An 18,045-nucleotide genomic window follows, 5' to 3' on the forward strand; every position below is an offset into this window, starting at 1 on the left:
GACTGATCATAAGAACTTGACTTATCTCAAGTCCGCCAAGCGGTTGAATCCTAGACAAGCTCGTTGGTCGTTGTTTTTTGCCCGTTTTGACTTTGTGATTTCATACCTTCCGGGCTCTAAAAATGTGAAAGCGGATGCTCTGTCTAGGAGTTTTGTGCCCGACTCTCCGGGTGTATCTGAGCCGGCGGGTATCCTCAAAGAGGGAGTAATTGTGTCTGCCATCTCCCCTGATGTGCGGCGAGTGCTGCAAAAATTTCAGGCTAATAAACCTGATCGTTGTCCAGCGGAGAAACTGTTTGTCCCTGATAGGTGGACGAATAAAGTTATCTCTGAGGTTCATTGTTCGGTCTTGGCTGGTCATCCTGGAATCTTTGGTACCAGAGAGTTAGTGGCTAGATCCTTTTGGTGGCCATCTCTGTCGCGGGATGTGCGTACTTTTGTGCAGTCCTGTGGGATTTGTGCTCGGGCTAAGCCCTGCTGTTCTCGTGCCAGTGGGTTGCTTTTGCCCTTGCCAGTCCCGAAGAGGCCTTGGACACATATCTCTATGGATTTTATTTCAGATCTTCCCATTTCTCAAAAGATGTCAGTCATTTGGGTGGTCTGTGATCGCTTCTCTAAGATGGTCCATTTGGTACCCTTGTCTAAATTGCCTTCCTCCTCTGATTTGGTGCCATTGTTCTTCCAGCATGTGGTTCGTTTACATGGCATTCCAGAGAATATCATTTCTGACAGAGGTTCCCAGTTTGTTTCGAGGTTTTGGCGAGCTTTTTGTGGTAGGATGGGCATTGACTTGTCTTTCTCCTCGGCTTTCCATCCTCAGACTAATGGCCAGACCGAACGAACCAATCAGACCTTGGAAACATATCTGAGATGTTTTGTTTCTGCTGATCAGGATGACTGGGTGTCCTTTTTGCCTTTGGCTGAGTTCGCCCTTAATAATCGGGCTAGCTCGGCTACCTTGGTTTCGCCATTTTTCTGCAACTCTGGGTTCCATCCTCGTTTCTCGTCAGGACAGGTTGAGTCTTCGGACTGTCCTGGTGTGGATACTGTGGTGGACAGGTTGCAGCAGATTTGGACTCATGTAGTGGACATTTGACCTTGTCCCAGGAGAAGGCTCAACGTTTTGCTAATCGCAGACGCTGTGTGGGTCCCCGACTTCGTGTTGGGGATCTGGTTTGGTTATCTTCTCGTCATATTCCTATGAAGGTTTCCTCTCCTAAGTTTAAACCTCGTTTCATTGGTCCGTATAGGATTTCTGAGGTTCTTAATCCTGTGTCTTTTCGTCTGACCCTTCCAGATTCTTTTTCCATACATAACGTATTCCATAGGTCATTGTTGCAGAGATACGTGGCACCTATGGTTCCTTCTGTTGACCCTCCTGCCCCGGTTTTGGTGGAGGGGGAGTTGGAGTATATTGTGGAGAAGATTTTGGATTCTCGTGTTTCAAGATGGAAACTCCAGTATCTGGTTAAGTGGAAGGGTTATGCTCAGGAAGATAATTCCTGGGTCTTTGCCTCTGATGTCCATGCTCCCGATCTTGTTCATGCCTTTCATGTGGCTCATCCTGGTCGGCCTGGGGGCTCTGGTGAGGGTACGGTGACCCTTCCTCAAGGGGGGGTACTGTTGTGAATTCTGTGGCAGAGCTCCCTCCTGTGGTCACAAGTGGTACTTCGGCTGATTCTCTCTGTAAGCTTCCGTTGGTGGAGGGAAGTGGTACTGCGGCTTCTGAGTTTCCTCCCTCAGGTGATGTGGTGAGGTCGTTAGGTGCTGCTCTACTTAACTCCACCTAGTGCTTTGATCCTGGCTTCCTGTCAATGTTCCAGTATTGGACTTGTTTTCCTCCTGGATCGTTCCTGTGGCCTGCTGCTCTGCATAGCTAAGTTTTCCTTTGCTATTTTGTTTGCTTTTCTTCTGTCCAGCTTATCTATTTGTTTGCTGGAAGCTCTGGGACGCAGAGGGTGTACCTCCGTGCCGTTAGTTCGGTACGGAGGGTCTTTTTGCCCCCTTTGCGTGGTTTTTAGGGTTTTGTGTTGACCACAAAGTTACCTTTCCTATCCTCGCTCTGTTCAGAAAGTCGGGCCTCACTTTGCTAAATCTATTTCATCTCTACGTTTGTCTTTTCATCTTACTCACAGTCATTATATGTGGGGGGCTGCCTTTTCCTTTGGGGTATTTCTCTGAGACAAGGTAGGCTTATTTTCTATCTTCAGGCTAGCTAGTTTCTCAGGCTGTGCCGAGTTGCATAGGTAGCGTTAGGCGCAATCCACGGCTGCCTCTAGTGTTGTTGGATAGGATTAGGGATTGCGGTCAACAGAGTTCCCACGTCTCAGAGCTCGTTCTATGTTTTTGGATTATTGTCAGATCACTGTATGTGCTCTGACCTCTATGTTCACTGTGGTACTGAATTGCCTAATCATAACACAAAGGTGTCTATGATTCCCATAATTTGTTTTTAAAAATGTACCCCCCCATGGGGAAATGCTTGTCATCCCATGCGCTTAGTGTGTGGGCATTACAAGTGTAGGAGACCCGCTCCTTTACATTGAGCCTCGTTTTTAATAAGGCCTTCCTCCACATCTCATCATTCTCCGCCACTAAAACACCATGGTGAACGTGTTGTATGTTGCTACATCCATTCAATTTTTGGGCCAAGGTGTCTTTGATCCCCATAAATAATTTTTTAAAAATGTACCCCCCATGGGGAAATGCTTGTCAGCCCATGCACTTAGTGTATGGGCATTACAAGTGTAGGAGACTCGCTCCTTAACATTGGGCCTAGTTTTCAATAAGGCCTTCCTCCACATCTAATCATTCTCCGCCACGAGAACACCTTGGTGAACGTGTTGTACGCTGCTATAGCCATTCAAATTTCGGGCATGGGTGTCTATGATCCCCATAAATAATTTTTTTTAAATGTACCACCCATGGGAAAATGTTTGTCAGCCCATGCACTTCGTGTATGGGCATTACAAGTCTAGGAGACCTGCTCCTTAACATTGGGCCTAGTTTTTAATAATCCCTTCCTCCACATCTCATCATTCTCTGCCACTAAAACACCATGGTGAACGTGTTGTATGCTGCTACATCCATTCAATTTTTGGGCAAGGATGTCTATGATCCCCATAAATAATTAAAAAAAAATGTAACCCCATGGGGAAATGCTTGTCAGCCCATGCACTTAGTGTATGGGCATTACAAGTGTAGGAGACTCGCTCCTTAACATTGGGCCTAGTTTTCAATAAGGCCTTCCTCCACATCTAATCATTCTCCGCCACTAGAACACCATGGTGAACGTGTTGTATGCTGCTACAGCCATTCAATTTTTGGGCAAGGGTGTCTATGATCCCCATAAATAACTTTTAAAAAATGTACCCCCCATGGGGAAATGTTTGTCAGCCTATGCACTTAGTGTATGAGCATTACAAGTGTAGGAGACCCACTCGTTAACATTGGGCCTAGTTTTTAATGAGGCCTTCATCCACATCTCATCATTCACCGCTAGTGATCACTGATGAGCGAACGTGCCCGCCACTACTCAGTACTTGCATGAGTTTCACTGTGTTCAGTGTACTTGGCGAGCACCGAGCTTTTCCGGAATTATTAGGCAGGAGCTTGTGTCTCCGCCCTGCAATTTTGATGCTCTTTACAGCGCCAATGAACATGCAGGGATTGTCTGCCATGACCTGTAACGCAGCCATCTTTTTTGTGGTATTACAGTGATTGGCAGGCCGCACAGCGGCATCAGGTCTATGACAGACCTGATGACGCCGTTCTGGGCGCATTCTGCTCCGGACTCAGGTAGTGTAAGGAGAGCTACCGCTGAGATAGGGTCAGATTTGTTCTTTTATTAGTTAGTGTGGGTCTACTAGTGTTCAATCCACAAATCCTGATAAACCAACAGAACTTTTTAGGACTATTTCTGGGGTATATAGATCATTGTGCTAGGTAGGCAGGGGAGTCTTTGTGCACATATTCACATCACTGCAAGGCATGCAGGCACTGTATGTGAGTCTAAAGATCTCCCTGCATACATCAAAAGGCTTCATTACTGTCTGCTGCAGTGTATTTTATATACACCTAGCTGCAGATATCCGTGGACAGGATTTTTTTGGGGGGGGCACCTTATGCCTCCTAATTTTAGTACAAAGCGATCCAGAGCCCCATCTTTTTCAACATTTATTTTCTTGGACACACTGCAGACTACAGCCAGGTAATTTTAATTCAAGAGCATTCAAATCTAACAATTTAAAACGGTTGTTTTTTTCCCAGGCATCAGATGTGAATGAGCATAAAATTCTCGCCTTTTTTTAGGGTACTATAGTTTTTTTGGAGTGTCTTACAACATTTTTGGACAACATTTTGTTGACCAAAAAATCTTTAGATGGCAAAAAATATTGAGCTACAGTTCTTATATTTAGCACTGTGATTTGTACGCCACACGCATTGCACATCATTGCGCTAAAATTGAAAAATTTTAGTACTCCAAATTTTTTATTTTATTGTCATTGCCTACTTATTGACACAATTTTGGTGGTCCCAAAAAAATCAAGGCCACATTTTGATCAGTCTGTTATCTCCGTCAGACGCACGGTGTATCTGTGGTGTCGAAATCCTTGCTCTGCAGGCATACATCATTGTATTGGTCTGCTACCTTGTGTATACAGAATTTTGTGGGTTAAAATTTTTTCCAAGATATAGGGCATATATTGAAACAGTGTGTTATCTTAGTCGGACGCCTGGTCTATCTGTGGTGTCCAAATCTTGTCTTTCAGGCATACATTCCAGTTTTTTGTCTGCTACCCTTGGTGTATTCAGTATTTTATGGTTTAAAAAATAGTAAAACAAAAAAAAATGGCCACATATTGAAACAATCTGTTATCTCCGTCAGACGCCTAGTGTATCTTCTGTGGTGTCAAAATCCTCACTTTGCAGGCATACATTGCATTTTTTGGTGTGCTAGCCTTGGTCTATACAGTATTTTGTGGTTCAAAAAATGTTACAAAATATAGGCCACCTATTGAAAGTCTGCCTAGTCGTATTGCACAGAATTCTTCAACGTCTTCATATTGGTTTATGTGGATACCTCTGTCTATTTATGGCTATATTGGCATTATGCATGTATTTGTCTTAAAACCAGTAAGATGTATTTATTCATATAAATTATAACCTAATTCTGGTGCTTTATATCGACTATAGATTTTGTAAGAAATATCGTTGTATGATTTTATTAGCTATATTATGGAATTTGGCTCATTGCTTAAGTAAAATCAGCCCTGTGTTTTTCAGGTCCATATTTCTGTCTACCCACTAAGACAAATACTTGTTTCAAGAAGTCTTTTTTTTTAAAACTTGTATGGTCATTTTTGTTAAGAAAATTATTTATTTTGAATTACTTGGTATATGCTTCCGTATGTTATAGGTTTAATGATATTTGGAAGTACCTTTGAAGGTAGGTCATATTTTTCCTTTGTATACTACCACCATCATCATATTCAGCCTAGAGGCAGTCACAGTGCAGATAGAAAGTCTGAGGAGCAGAGCATGAATGCTTGGCCGGGGTTGGACTCTGTGTATGGATTACAAAAGTGAAATCTTTTAGATTGAATCATGACTGGAAAAGCAAGAGAAAGAGCACGGGGCCAGTACTCACAACTAATGAAGCCTTGTGTTCCTTTGCCGGATTCTGACAATCCATCACCTACTAATACTGAACTTGTTGGACGAGGACGTCAAAAAGGAGACCTTGCAGTCTCTGGAACAGAAGCTAGATATTTTGTCATTTCTGCTGTATTTCAAGGGGTGTCAATTGGAAAACGTGGTGGTCATAGATGTAAGTTCAACTATATGGGTGTTTCCACTAGACAATCCATCCAACATGTTATTGAATCAAAATGTTGTATTTCTCGCAACTCTGTTCAGCTGTGCACAAACTATATCTAATTGGTAGCTAGACCACATTGGTTCTTGTCACAGTGTTATATTGACTACAGTCCACAGATGTTATGTAGATCCCTAATTTCACCTCTACTTTACCAGCATGATGAACTAATATGAAAATCATGTGGTATTGATAGAGCGGTTGTTTTCTTGACAAAGAAAAAAAATAAGTTCAATGAGGTTGTTAACCGCACACGCAATGGAGAAATGCTCAAGATGACAATTACTTTCACATTTCAGTTACCACACAGTTCACCAACTTGCTTTAACTTTTACATCATTATGTTCAGAAGCCTTGAAGAAGAAGATGAATATATTGTGAAGCAAATAGGTCTGAATAATTATAACCCAAAGGATGTTACAGAAGTCAGAACATACACAACCTATCTGTGGGGAAATGATTTAATTACCACCTAAATTTTTATTGGCTTGTACGCACAACAGCTGAAGAAGAAGTGGTATCACCTGCAGACACTGTTCATTGCACCTGGTGTTCGGTCAACAAAGTCTGGTGCTTTGCTGCCATGTTTGCTGGTGGTGCTTAGGCTTGTAATTTTGCTACCTCTACTGATACGGGCATGGCCGGTGGTGCAAATGGCTTTTTTATGGTTATCGGAAGAGTCTTTAAAAAACAACATGACTGTTACGGGGACATTTAGTGTCTTCATCTCACACACCACCTCCTCACCCCATAACCTGTCTTTTGGTGTTCCCCAAGGCTCAGTTCTAGGACCCCTACTCTTCTCCATCTACACCTTCGGCCTGGGACAGCTCATGTAATGGCATGGGTTGCAATATCATCAGTACGCTGATGACACAAAGATATACCTATCTGTACATGACATCACCTCCTTACTCACCAAAATCACACATCATCCCACTATTTCATCCTTCTCCTCTGCTTGCTTTCAAAAAGTGAACATAAACAACATGTAATACATCATCTTTCAACCATCTCATGCTAAATAGACATGAGAGGTGTGGATGCATCATTTGGTTCCACTTTAGTAAGAGGGAAAGAGAACATGATTTTCCAGACATTCACGGCCTTTTAGGCACATTTATTGAAGCGGTGATCTTCACCTACTTTGTGTGGATGTGTAAATTTCAAAGTCGTCATCAGTACCATCATTGCCGATATCTTGTAAAGAGGAAATCTGGTGTTTCCCAGGGTAGTAGTTATCTACGTTTAGCGCCATTCCTTTAACAATGTTCGTAACACTAGAACAAATAATTTTTGACTATGACATTGGATATTATTGGTAATATGTATGGGTGAAGATGAAGAAGTTTGGGCCACGGTTATGTTTATAGTTACGGATGGTGCACTCCTCTTTAAACTTAGTATTTCACAAACATCCATCAGTTTGTTTGGTTTTACTCCAAAACTTATCTGCTTTCTCTAATTCAGCATGTCACGAACATGTTGCTCCTTGCCCATAAGACAGACACATGCGTCTTTGGCACCATATTTTTGATGGCCATTTTTTAGGTCGAGTCTCATATGCTCATCTATTACTGGGGTGGCTAAACGACTAATCATTGTAGGCTGTATCCTGGATCTAATACCTCCCATAGCCCCCACTGTTATTAATCATGTACGTTCCCATTCCTGTCAGCACCATGGCCCTTTTCTTGATCACTTCATCCAGCGATTCGTCTGCCATATTTTTTACTAAAAACATGCACCTTCCCAGCAGCAACTGTGTAGGAAACCACTTTACAGTTTTGCAAGGTGTTTATGATGCCCGTAAAAAAATATTTTTAAAAAATGTACCCCCCATGGGGAAATGTTTGTCAGCCCATATACCTAGTGTAAGGGCAATACGAGTATAGGAGGCCCACTCCTTTGCAATGGGACATTTTTTATGAGGCCCTCCTCCATGTTTCTTCCAAGGGAGAATTTGGGTGCATGCAAATTTGGGTCAAGGTGGCCCTTGCATTCATTGAATAAGGCAACTGTGTGGCAGGACCAACTTAAGACTGTGAAGTGGGTTTTCCTCTGGCCATCCAGTATCTGGGTTCAAAGGCTTATTGGAGTGCATATGACTTGATAGCAGGGCCGGCCTTGCATTCAATGCAACATTTTTTCAGAAAGCCCTCCTGTACCTCTCGTGAAAGGGGTATTAGGATGCATTGTAATTCTTAGCAGCCCAGCCACTCACTGCATAGGCAATAACATCATAGGAGACCCACTGTTTAATAATGGCCCTTTAAGAATATCAAGTCCTCCTGATGCACCTCTAAAAATAGGCTTTGTGACTTTAAGAGTCCCTCCTTCATAAATGAAACAAGATGTGTCTCCTTTTGTGTCACACACCACATGGCCAGCTAGGGTTGTTAAATGTTACAATCACAGTGAATGCATTTGTATTGGTTGAAAGCAATGTTAAAATTGAAAAACGCATCAAAAACGCTGTGTGTGAACATAGCCCAAGTGGTGGAGGAACATTTTGGTCTGGGGTAAATTATTTTGCCTTATATACAAGTCATTAGCCTGGAAAGTATGTACCTTAACTTATTTCCCAGAAAAATCCATTTTGGTTACTTTTTTGTATGTTTTTTGTTGCACCTGTAAAAATGGCATGAAACTCTGACAACATTGCTTACAGCTGGGACCTAGTAGTCAGAAATGCTTCCCAGGGCGATCTTCATGATGTTCCTCTGTGATTTGATCAGTGTTTCCATCATTTTCTGACGTGTTTAGACCTTAAAAGGACCCCTGGGGGGATCACGGTAAAAATACTCATGTTTCCCATAGACATTGGGCTCGTTGCTCAGGTCGAGTACCCGAGTATTCCAATTTGCCCGAGCCAAGCAATGAGCACCTGAGCATTTTAGTGCTCACTCATCACTACTAGTTATATTTTCAAAGTTTAATTTGTGTTATTAAGAACTAATCCAAATCTTGGATATGTCTAGGCAACTCAGAAAAAGTGTATAAAAAAATCTGCTTTATAGTCTGTGAAGCACAATTAGAACAATTCCTAAAATCATAGTCTGTCTCAATTGTTAAACCAATTACCTAATCTTCATGTACAGGTCAGTCAGTCATCTGTGAAAAAAAAAGCCGAAGACATGAACCCAAGACGTTAACAAGACACTTGGATTAAGTATTATTCTCCCAAGATTTAAGGCTGAACATTTTCACCTCAAAGTGAAATGAGTTTGAAGGTGAAAATATTACCTTTGTAAACTAATGACCTCCAGGACTATTCCAAGAAGTCGGATGATTAGGCTTAAAGCCAAAATATCTGCACCAGAAAAGTTCAGCCAACCTGTTTCAAAGCTGATAAATTATTATTCAGGTTTTTTTTACATTTCTGTGGGTTGGATCACACATATAAAGCTACTGAACTAACAAATGATATGGTTGTAGGCTTACGAAGTAAAAGATATAATCTGCACAGAAATAATTAAAACATTGTGCTTTTTTACCTATTGGTGGCACACACATAAAGTCCTGTTAAATAATGAACCATGTTTCTTTTAGTAACAATTCACAGAGACAAATCAAGCAGGAAATTAGCCACTTTCTTGACTTTTATGTGTGCATTATTTTGATACCAAAATTCCAATTGAGCAGGAATTCATTGGGTTTTCTAGCATCCAGAAACCGTCTTAAATCTCTTAGGAGAAAATAATGAGTTAAAGCGGTGTTCTCATGTTACTAAATTGTTGTAGAAAAATATTTAGAATTGAGAGTGCTCAGTGGTTGATACCTTTTAATGGCTAACTGAAAAGTAACAAGCTTTCGAGACTACACAGGTCTCTTCATCAGGCAAAGACTTAGCCTGATGAAGAGACCTGTGTAGTCTCGAAAGCTTGCAATTTGTTACCATCTTTTCAGTTAGCCATTAAAAGGTATCAACCACTAAGGACTCTCAATTCTAAATATTTTTCTATCCACTGGCTAACACGGTACCAAGATATATATCTTTCCTGTATCTAAATTGTTGCATTCAGCATAAAAATAAGCAAGTTTGCATTCGACTTGCTATATCTATCTGCTGTCATTCTCCAGCTGGGAGATCTTTATTCTTACATAGTGTAAAACTTGTTTCTAAGGAGATCAGTCACTATAGCCGGGCCGAATATGCTCATTAGCTATAATCCAAGTTGAGGAGTTAACTCCTGATATAAAGGTCAACTCTCTCCAGCCTATTTGTTTCTATACAGCAGTTAGCTGCTCACTTCCCCATCCCTGTCTACCCATGTCCTCTTATCAATCCTGAAAAATCACAATCCAGCAGTATCCAGAGTAGTTATTCTAGTCATGGCTCAGACCTTCATGAGTCATGTGCTAGATTAAAGCCCCTTTTGTCTCTATAATAAAATCTAGTGATAACAGTGTACACTTAAGAGCAATGGTAGTACCATAAGAAAACTGACTATAACTGTTTGTCAAAGAGGAGGACAATCAGAAGGTAAGAAGAATGTAGAGCTATGAGCTGCTCTTGTGACCATTTTATTGTTTCTGTTAGTAGTTGCTTGACAGATCTAAAAATGTCAACCATGTATGGGTTTTGCACTTGCTACTGCAACTGTATACGTCCTGTGGTAGCCTTGGCCTTCAACATTTAATCCCTTTACAGAAAGAAGACTAATAGATTGAGAGGCTTTGGGGTGAGACCTCTGATTAGAGGTGCCAATGGCATAAATGGTCAGGTCAGAACCAGGAGGGCATACAATGTACCTAACTGAAAGACAGGAGAAACAAACTGAGGATAGAACACGAAAACCACAGGCTGAAAAGTAAACTAAAGTGCAGATAACTAAAGTAATACTCACTATAACTGGCAAATTAAACTTACTTTCAGGAGTAGAAGTAAGAAGCAGCCCGCAATGTCAATACTAAATAGCCAGGAATTAAACTCCACCTTTTCAGGCTGGGCAGAACTACAAGTTCCAGTAATAAATCAATGCTACTGCATAGTCAATCTGTGTCACCCAATACCCGAAGCAGAAATATAGAGAACAGGCAATGGAATGGATGTCACAGTACCCCCTTCTGTCGTCAAGGGCATCCAGACCCTCAGAGCAAGACATGTCAGTGAAAGTTCGATAGAACCCCCTAATAAGTTTGTTGGCATTGATGTTGTTAGTCAGCACTCAAGATCTTTTCTGTTAGCTATAAACTGTATACAAGGTAGTGCACTGATCCTCTTAAAATCAAGAAATTAAGGATTTCGTCTATCTCAAAGCTGAGTCTAAGCAACACAGGGGTCAAGGGTGATTAACAGGGTATGCAGGAGAGCTGTATATTTTTCGAAGGGTTGGGGAAGTTTTAGCTCGAAGGCTATTGGATAGACAACCTCAGATATCTCATAAAAACCAAAAAACCTGGGTCCTAGCTTAGTGAAGAGGATACTTAGTTTGATATTAATAGTGGATAATCAGACCTTGCACCAATTTAGAGATGAGATAACTTGTTCGGAAAATATTTGTCAATCTCAAATTTGGCACGAACATTTCACATTCAGATTCGTGTTTGGATTCCGTTAACTTAATGTGTGGAGATTCCGGCAGCATATCATGGTGCAAAAACCATCCACAATGTCCAGACACAAGGGCTTCTCTTTTTGGCTGCCGAAGTCACATGTCACTATCCATATAAAAAGCAGACATCTTGTTTTTGTGACATTTTGTCAGTGTAACAGCACAAAGATGCTGCCCCTGCTGCAAGATTTCAGATAGTTAGCTAGGTGGTTTATTGTCAGCTAGTTCAGCTAGATAGGATCCTGTGTCAAAATGATCTTGCAGCATATAAATCATTTGAGCTAATAGTGTAGTGCAGCCAGGAGAGTCCACATTTCAGCATCTAAATCTTTTGTGCTAATTCTGTGGTTCAGTCACGCTATCTCAGCAAATAAATGCAGATTGTTAATTTACTGACAGGTGACTAACAAGTGTGAGCCTAGGGTTGTGAAAAGAGTACATCCAACATGAATGGGAAAAAGTGAGGCTGTGGTGGAAAGGGGTATAGGCTTGGTGTTCGAGGTGTACATGGGAAAGGTGATAATGTTACTAAAAGCTCTACTGAACAAACACCGACTCATCCTATCCAAAGTCACCTGGCAACTTCTGTTGCTAGACAAGCTACTCAACTCCCTTTCTTTGGCAGCCACACAGCAATACACCTTGTAAAAGAGGGGCAGAAAGAGCATGTATTCTAGTGGATGGCAAATGCTGCATCAAGTGGTCTCTTCTTCTCTTTCTCCACTTTAGCATCACACAGTACAGTCCTCAGAGATGGCACACCAAAAATAGGTGTGTGCCTGGTGCTCTGAATTTCCTGTCTAATTCAGGCAATACACATGAAGGAGGTCCAGCTTGAAGTCCAAACATTTCCAAAAATTAGAGACAGACACCAGAAAAAGAGGCATCAATTGACCCACAGTGAGATTTGATAATTGCACAGCAGCAGAAAATCATGGACCATTTATGAGCCAGAATCTGGGCCAGCATTTACAGCTTTGAATTTAAGCTCAGATTAAGGGTAGGCGAGGGACCTGTGTAGGCCTGCTGCGCTGGGAGCCCTGAAACCTCATCCAACAGCTCAAACTGCTTTTCTGCTCAGCTACACTGATTTGGCACAAATATATGCTTCTTAGACTACTATTGTTTAAAAACTTTAAGGATAGTTACACAGGCGGTTGTCTGATAGTAAATGCAGGCCTGCCGGTCTGGGAGCCCTAATGCTACAGGCTACACACATGAAGGAGGCACAACTTGAAGTCCAAACATTTCCAAATATAAAAATTAAGGACAGACACCACTAAAGTGGCATCAATTTTCCCAGAGTAGACATAGTGTTATGGGGATTTGACACCCATTCCACAACAGGCAATCCAGCAGATGGAGACACATCTTGGAATTTCCACATTTCAAAAAATAGTTTTTAACTAGTGATGAGCGAATATACTCATTACTCGAGATTTCACGAGCACGCGCGGGTGTCCTCCGAGTATTTTTTAGTGCTCGGAGATTTAGTTTTCTTTGCTGCAGATGGATGATTTACAGCTACCAGCCTGCTTGATTACATGTGGGGATTCCCTAGCAACCAGGCAACCCCCAAATGTACTTAGCCTGGCTAATAGCTGTAAATCATTCAGTTGAGGCGATGAAAATTAAATCTCCGAGCACTAAAAAATACTCAGAGGACACCCGAGCATGCTCGGGAAATTTCGAGTAACGAGTATATTCGCTCATCACTATTTGTAACGACAAAGGTGTCACAGACTGCAATAATGCAAGATCAATGCAACACACTAACAACTACACTATGACTTAGTCTGTCAAGACTGCTACTAATGGTGCAAAAGTCATTGGAGATCCATTCATCTTGCTGAAAGTTAGGGGTTTACACTTTCCGGGGACATCCGGATGTGCTTATAGGTCAGGAAGCCACCAGCAGCACTGAAGACTAGTGTTGATCCATCCCCCTAGTGTTCGGGTTCAGTTAGTCAAACTGGGGCGTGTTCGACGAATGTTCGTCGAACGTTCGACGAACACCGTCGAACCCCATTGAAACCAATGGAAGGCACACACTAACACATACAAACACATAGAAAACACCTTAAAAGGTGTCCAAAAGCTGACAAACTGTTCAGAAGACACAACAAACACATGGAAAAGTCACATCTACATATAGTCATGCAAAAAGAAAAGAGGTGGAGGAGTAAAAGGAGGAGCAGACACAGATATAGGCATGTCATGCCCTTCTAAAATCAAGAAAAGCTGGAGTACAAATCTAAAATCACCCTACCAACACCCAGACGTCATGACAAAAAAAAATAAAAAATAAATATCTTTAGATAGAATAGCGGCGGGTCCATTCAGAACACTTTCCTTAGAAGACATAGTGGTACCCCCGTTGGGAGTTGTGCCAAAAAAAGGAACCCAATACTTTCAGATTAATCCACCATTTGTCATATCCAAGGGGCAGGTCAGTAAACGACAACAACGATGTGGAACCAAGTACAGTACTATGTACTGTACCTCCTTTGACGAGGCAAACAGGTGGATCAAGAAGTTGGGAAGGGGCACCCTAATGGACAAAACAGACATTGAGGGGGCGTTCCGGTTACTACATGTGCCTCCGAATAGTGTCCTCCCATTGGGCTGCTTCTGTGAAGGAGCATACTACATAGATCTCTGTTTGCCCAGAGGGTGCTCCATATCCTGCTCACTATTTGAGGCGTTTAGTTGCTTCCTCGAAAGGGTCGTCATGGACGTTTGTAAGGCAGCACATATTATCCATTACCTCGACGACTTCTTATGCCTAGGCCCAAAAGCCACAGTGTGAATACATGTTGTAGTCCACCTGTGAGAAGAAGAGAGCTGGAGGGAGAATGGACACCCCAGAGCCGAGGGGTTAGATTGAGAAAGAAAGAAGGCGGTGTAGCTTGCTTCATGGGTGGGGTACTCTGCTGAGTAGCACAAAATGCTACTAGGCCCAAAAGGATTTCCTTGGCTAGATGCAGTTAAATAATAGTACTTAGGTAAACAGACGGTGTAGCTTGCTTCATCGGTGGGGTACTCTGCTGAGTAGCAGAAATTGCTACTAGGCCCAAAAGGATTTCCTGGGCTAGATGTCATTAAAAAATAGTATTTAGGTAAACAGGCGGTGGAGCTGGCTTCATGGGTGGGGTACTCTTCTGAGTAGCAGAAATTGCTACTAGGCCCAAAAGGATTTTGTGGGCTAGATGCCGTTAAAAAATAGTATTTAGGTAAACAGGCGGTGTAGCTTGCTTCATGGGTGGGGTACTCTGCTGAGTAGCAGAAACTGTTACTAGGCCCAAAAGGATTTCATGGGCTAGATGCTGTTAAAAAATAGTACTTAGGTAAACAGGCAGTGTAGCTGGCTTCATGGGTGGGATACCCTGCTGAGTAGCAGAAATTGCTACTAGGCCCAAAAGGATTTCCTGGGCTAGATGCCGTTAAAAAATAGTACTTAGGTAAACAGGCGGTGTAGCTTGCTTCATGGATGGGGTACGCTGCTGAGTAGCAGAAATTGCTACTAGGTCCAAAAGGATTTCGTGGGCTAGATGCCGTTAAAAAATAGTACTTAGGTAAACAGGCGGTATAGCTTGATTCATGGGTGGGGTACTCTTCTGAGTAGCAGAAATTGCTACTAGGCCCAAAAGGATTTCCTGGGCTAGATGCCGTTAAAAATAGTACTTAGGTAAGCAGGCGGTGTAGCTTGCTTCATGGGTGGGGTACTCTGCTGAGTAGCAGAAATTGCTACTAGGCCCAAAAGGATTTCGTGGGCTAGATGCTGTTAAAAAATAGTACTTAGGTAAACAGGCGGTGTAGCTTGCTTCATGGGTGGGGTACGCTGCTGAGTAGCAGAAATTGCTACAAGGCCCAAAAGGATTTTCTGGGCTAGATGCCGTTAAAAAATAGTACTTAGTTAAACAGGTGGTGTAGCTTGCTTCATGGGTGGGGTACTCTGCTGAGTGGCACAAAATTCTACTAGGCCCAAAAGGATTTCCTGGGCTAGATGCCGTTAAAAAATAGTACTTAGGTAAACAGGCGGTGTAGCTTGCTTCATGGGTGGGGTACTCTGCTGAGTAGCAGAAATTGCTACTAGGCCCAAAAGGATTTCCTGGGTTAGATGCCGTTAAAAATTATTACTTAGATAAACAGGCAGTGGGTGGGCTACTCTGCTGACTAGCAGACACTGAAGCTTTGGAGCAGACCTCTGAATCCAAGGCCATAGTATGAGTAAACAACTCTGCAGATGACCCCACCCACCTGTAATTGACGATGGCAACGTCATGTAAAATTCAGCAAGGGGACTCAATAAAGAGTCTCCATTTTTCCAAAAATTTGGCCACAGACACCACTTAAGTGGCATCAATTTTGCCAGAGTTTTTTTAAAATGGTTGTTGAGGTGATTTTTAAAAATCATAAAGCTTTTAGTCTCCCCAGGATGACACGGGGTAGAAAAGTCCTTGCGGGTCCAGGATTTGTGAGTGAAGGACAGGAAAACACCTACAGTGCCCATTTTAATGCCATGTACATAAATTCTTATAACTTAAGCTTGTCAATCTTAATTTACTTTATAATAATAGTTAGGCATTGAAAACTGGGGATCATTTGGCTAAAGTTGTGGGGGGTAGGGCTGGCTCAAGATTTTCGTGGGCCTAGGAAATGCGGAATATGTCACGGCGGTGGAGCAGGGAGAGGTAAGTATTTAAACTTTGCAAGTGCTGTGATCCTGAGCAAGTAGGGGGGCCCACTCGTTGGAACTGGCACAGGGCACCTCATAGTACGGTGGTGTGTTTGATGGCGGGTGGTGCCTCCCACTGCCAGAGAAACTTTTGCGTACTATGAGGGGCCCTGTGCCAGTGACGTCACCAATGAGTAGGCCCCCGCCACCTGATGAAGGAACCTGCACTTTCATCTGCACCTTCCTCTTTGTCCCCATGTAAGGTGTTATAGTATGCGGGAAAGGGAACCTGACTTTCAGCAGGGTCAGATTCAGGCTGTGTAGAGTGCAAGGGGAATATAGTCGTCTGGGTCAATGTACCTGCCGACTCATCTAGCAGTGGTTGGGCAATAGGCAGGATGAGGAGGAAACACAGTTAGTAGGCCCAAATAATAAAGTAGTAGTAGAGCCAAGTGAAAAGCACGAACCAAATCGGCGGCATGGACATCGGAGGTAACAACCCAAGAATTATCCTCCTGGCCATAACCCTTCCACTTGACAAGATACTGAAGCCTCCGCCTCCAAAAACGAGAATCCAAAATTTTCTCAACCTCATATTCCAACTCTCCCTCAACCAACACCGGGGCAGGAGGATCAACCGAGGGAACAACGGGCACCACATATCTCCGCAACAAAGATCTATGGAAAACATTATGAATGGCAAAAGAGGCTGGAAGAGCCAAACGAAAAGACACCGGATTGATAATTTCAGAAATCTTATAAGGACCAATAAACCGAGGCTTAAACTTAGGGGAAGAAACCTTCATAGGAACATGACGAGAAGACAACCAAAACAAATCCCCCACACGAAGCCGGGGACCAACACACCGATGGTGGTTAGCAAAACGTTGAGCCCTTTCCTGAGACAACGTCAAATTGTCCACCACATGAGTCCAAATCTGCTGCAGCCTGTCCACCACAGAATCCACACCAGGACAATCAGAAGGCTCAACTTGCCCAGAAGAAAAACAATGATGAAAACCAAAATTACAAAAGAAAAGTAAAACCAAAGTAGCCGAACTAGCCCGATTATTAAGGGCAAACTCGGCCAACGGCAAAAAAGCCACCCAATCATCCTGATCAGCAGACACAAAACATCTCAAATAGGTCTCCAAGGTCTGATTAGTTCGCTCAGTTTGGCCATTAGTCTGAGGATGAAATGCCGAAAAAGACAAATCAATGCCCATCCTAGCACAAAAGGCCTGCCAAAACCTAGAGACAAACTGAGAACCTCTGTCAGACACAATATTCTCTGGAATGCCATGCAAACGAACCACATGCTGAAAAAACAATGGAACCAAATCTGAGGAGGAAGGCAACTTAGGCAAAGGTACCAGATGGACCATTTTAGAGAATCGGTCACAAACAACCCAGATAACAGAAATCTTCTGGGAAACAGGAAGATCTGAAATAAAATCCATGGAAATATGCGTCCAGGGCCTCTCAGGGACTGGCAAAGGCAAAAGCAACCCACTAGCGTGGGAACAGCAAGGCTTGGCCCGGGCGCAAGTCCCACAGGATTGCACAAAAGCACGCACATCGCGCGACAAGGAAGGCCACCAAAAGGACCTAGCAACCAAATCTCTGGTACCAAAAATCCCAGGATGCCCAGCCAACACTGAACAATGAACCTCAGAAATCACCTTACTTGTCCATCCATCAGGAACAAACAGCTTCCCCACTGGACAGCGGTCAGGCCTATCAGCCTGAAATTCCCAAAGCACCCGCCGCAAATCAGGGGAGATGGCAGAAAGAATCACCCCTTCCTTAAGAATGCCAACCGGCTCAAGGACTCCAGGAGAATCAGGCGAAAAACTCCTAGAGAGGGCATCAGCCTTAACATTCTTAGATCCCGGAAGATGCGAGACCACAAAATCAAAACGGGAGAAAAA

This window comes from Ranitomeya imitator, chromosome 5 (genome assembly GCF_032444005.1).
Source record: "Ranitomeya imitator isolate aRanImi1 chromosome 5, aRanImi1.pri, whole genome shotgun sequence".
Taxonomy (NCBI): domain Eukaryota; kingdom Metazoa; phylum Chordata; class Amphibia; order Anura; family Dendrobatidae; genus Ranitomeya; species Ranitomeya imitator.